Consider the following 4,308-nt stretch of genomic DNA (forward strand, 5'->3'; position numbering starts at 1 on the left):
TAGACAAATAGATCAGATATAGAAATATAAACATCAAGAATAGACAGTTAGATCAGTGGAATAGAACACAGTTTAGAAATAGACCCTCATAAATATAGTCAGCTAACCTTTGACGGAGGAACAAAGACAACAGAATGGAAAACACAATGGACGACAAATGGAGCAAGTGGATATCCACATCCAAATACATAAATCTAGACCCAAACTGCCAGAGTCTGGCTCCAACAGGTCCAGGGCTCCCTGAAAGGATGGACGGTGCTGGCAAGAGAAAGAGTGAGAGAGCCTCGGCTTTCTTTCTGATCACCAGGCAGGCATCTCTGCCCTTCTGGCAGGCATCTCTTTATTTAGAGACGAGTGTTAACATGACATCAAAAAGGTGGAATTTTTACTACCAAGTATTCTCAGTGATAAGAAGTTTTAAAAAGTGTACAGAAACAGGTTTTACAGAGGCGTTTTTGCACAATTACTCTAATTTCAGTGAGGTAATTTTTACAAATAAGATAACAAGATATTCTCAGTGAAAAGCAGATAACATACACATCTGTTTAAACCAGTGGTAAGTCTTACAATGAAGAAGATAGCAGAGTGTTCAGAGAGAAGCAAACATATATGTTTATATCAATAACGCTAAGATTCAGGCACAGGCTAGGTTAGGAGTCATTCCATCTGGCTCACAAAAGGAAGAATGTATTTGTGCTGGTTAGTAAGTTGCTTGTGTCAGCTTTGTTATTTGATTTTGAAGGTGTAAGCACCCTAGATGTGCTGGCCTTTGTATATGAGTTTAAGTTTTAACTATCTTTACTCATCCTCATAATGGATATCAGTGTAAGGGAAGGTATTTGTGGCACTGATTAGCAAAAGTATGTGCAGTAACTTATGTATGGCTCTTGTTTGTTTCTTATCTCTAAGTTAGGTTCTTTTTCTCTGGACCAGAGTTAATAGTAACTTTTGTGTTTTTTAACCCCCTTTGTTATCTATATCTTGAGTTTGTAAGGCACATTAGAAGAGCCTTTTGACAAATATCTGCAGTGCTTTGTCTAAATTCCTCTTTGTAAAAGTGGGAATATGCTTCTCCCCATGAGGTATCTGTGTGGGAAATATCAGTCTGACTTGGAACATTGTGAGGCCTAATCAGTAACAATGGTCCCATTTCCAATATGAGCCAATAGTAGAAGGAGATACCAGTTTTGCATCATGGCAGGAGCTGTGCAAACATTTGCCATTTCCTCGCTGTGACTGTGTCATCCAGCAAGGCTGACGTGGCTCTCAACAACTCATCTTTTCCCTCACCAGGTGCAATCATGCCTCAGAGACAGGGTGGAGGGACAGGCTACTCCTGACATTAATCAGCAAAGCACTCTGAGGTTTGGTGCCCAAGCGGAAATGAAAGTTTCAAGAGGGTAGATTTTGGGAGCTGTCTGGGGGCAGGAGACCATGCAAACTTGCCGTACCCTCACCAGGAATTTTCACTCTACCAGTGAGTTCAGACAGCTCCCAACACCAGACCTTACACCCTTCACAAAAACTAACTCAAAATGAATCACAGACTTCACTGTAAAATGCAAATCTATAAAAATAGAATATAACAGAAGAAAACTTGATGACCTTGGGTAGGATAATGACCTTTTATTAATTTTTTAATTAAAAAATTTTTAAATTTATTTTTGAGAAAGAGAGAGCATGAGGAGGGGAGGGGTAGAGAGAGAGGAATATAGAGAGAATCCCAAATAGGCTCTGCACTGTCAGCACAGAGCCCAATGTGGGACTTGAACTCACTAACTGTGAGATCATGATCTGAGCAGAAACCAAGAGTCAAACTCTTACCTGACTGAGCCACCCAGGTGCTCCAGGGTGATGACCTTTTAGATGCAACACCAACAGTATTTCATATAATTGAAGGAAAGAAATAATTGATAAGCTGTACTTCATTAAAATGAAAAACTTCTGGCCTGTGAAAGACACTGTCAAGACAATGAGAAGACAAACCATAGACTAGGAGAAAGTATTTACAAAAGACACATCTGATAAAGGACTATTATCCAAAATATACAAAAAACCCTCTTTTAAAACTGAACAAAAATTAAGCAAACAGCCCAATTTAACAGTGAACTAAAGACCTTAACAGATATCTCACCAAAAAAAGATATAGGGATAGCAAATAAGCATATACAAAGATGTCCCACATCATATTTCATTAGGAAAATTAATATTAAAACAATGAGATACCACTACACACATATTACAATGGCCAAAACCAGAGAACTGATAACACCAAATGCTGACAAGGATGTGGAGCAACAGGAACTCTCATTAATTGGTGGTGGAAATGCAAAATGGCGCAACCACTTGGGAGACAGTGTGGTGGTTTCTTACAAAACTAAACACACTCTTACCATACAATCCATAAATTGCACTCCTTGTTAACTACCCAAATTTGTTGAAAATTTATGTCCACCCAAAAACCTGTACACAGATGTTTATAACTACTTTTTCATAATTGCTAAAACTTGGAAGCTACCAAGATGTCCTTCAGTAGGAGCACAGATAAAAGAAATGGTTGTACATCTGGATAATGGAATATTAGTTAGCACTAAAAAGGAATGAGCTGTCAAGCCATGAAAAATATGGCAAAATATTAAAAACAGTTACTAGTAAAGAAACCAGTCTGAAAACGCTACATGATGTATAATAACATTTATATAAAATTCTAAGAAAGTCATAACTATGGAGATGGTAGGATGATCAGTGTTTTTTTAGAGGTTAGAGGTTGGGGATGAGGAGTAAATATACAGAACACAGAGAATTTTTAGGATGGCAAAAATACCATGTATGATCTGATGATGGATATTGCCATTTTACATTTATTTGTTTATACCCATAGAATGCAAATCACAGAGAGTGAACTGTAAATGTCAAATGTGGACTTTGGGTATTTATGATGTGTCACCATAGACTAATCTATTGTAACAAACATACTATTCTGGGTGGGGGATATCAATAATGGGAGGGGTTCCACAGGTGTGAAAGCAAGGTGGATACGGCAAAGCTCTATACCTTCCCTTTAATTTTGCTTTGAATTTTATACTGCTCTAAAAAAATAAAGCTTTAATAAATAAATACATTATAATATAATTGAGTCCAAATGAAGACTTTTTGTAAATAGATTAAGGAATGGTGAAAATCAATTGATAAAGATAAACAGAGAAAAAAAATGATGACTAACTTGGGTGATGGATACATTAATTAGCTTGATTATGTTGATCACTTCACAATGTATACATACATCAACACATCAAGTTGTATGCCTTGAAGACCTGTAATTCCTCTGGGTCAACTATACCTTAATAAAACTGACAATTTACCCCAAAAAAGTCCTTTGAAGTTCTTTATCAAGATTGACAGGTGGTGAATTTTTTTTCAGGTTTTGATAATCTAAAATATATTCCACTTTCATTAATAAAAAGTAGTGCTGCTGCATAGACAGTTTCAGGATGAGGTTTATTTGGTCTCAGCACTTTGGAGACCCCATTCTCTGTTTTTTAGCTTCGGTTTTTGCACCTAAGTTATCATTCTTTGCATTGTTTCATTATGTGATTCTTCAATCCTCTTTTATTTTCAAGTTCCAAACAGGCTTTATTACATGGAGGGTAGGGGGTTCAGTCCTTGGCTGCTGCCTTCCTCACGGCTCTCAGACAATGCTCAGCTCCTCTCTCATCCTCTTGGCATGGATGTGGATCCCCACCACTTTCTTGATGAACTTGGAAGCACATTTGTCCTTGGACACCTTGAGCAGCTCTATGGCATGCCGATCCTACGGGGTGACACCACAGATCTCTTGGATTGTGTCCTGCACGAACTTGGTGTGCTCGATACTCTGCCTGTGATGGCACCTCTGCCTTGGCTTGCTTACATTTATACCACCTTGTGGCCCTTGTCGAGGCCCATCTCCATAGTGTAGCAAGGAGCCATGCCACGCTGAAGGGAAGGTCTAGCCTCTGTTTAACCTAAGAATTTTCTCCTTCTTTACATTTGTTCGGAAGTTCCATTACAACATGCAAAAAGTAAGGTGCATTGGGCAAACCCAGGTAGAACATGTGATTCTTGATCTCAGGACCATGAGTTCAAGCCCCACATTGAGCATAGAGCTTACTTTAAAATAAAATAAATCCCTAGCAGGGCTATTGCTGGGTCATAAGGGAGTTCTATGGATAGTTTTTTGAGGAACCTCCACACTGTTTTCCAGAGCGGCTGCACCAGTTTACATTCCCACCAACAGTGTAGGAGGGTGCCCGTCTCTCCACACCCTCG

At 38.7% G+C, this 4,308-nt stretch overlaps 1 pseudogene; it reads right to left on the bottom strand.

The window, feature by feature from the left end:
- Positions 1-3,656: 3,656 nt before the first annotated feature.
- On the bottom strand, positions 3,657-3,969 carry LOC115293569 (annotated as a pseudogene).
- Between the last annotated feature and the right edge of the window lie 339 nt (positions 3,970-4,308).

Source organism: Suricata suricatta, chromosome 6 (genome assembly GCF_006229205.1).
Source record: "Suricata suricatta isolate VVHF042 chromosome 6, meerkat_22Aug2017_6uvM2_HiC, whole genome shotgun sequence".
Classification (NCBI taxonomy): Eukaryota; Metazoa; Chordata; class Mammalia; order Carnivora; family Herpestidae; genus Suricata; species Suricata suricatta.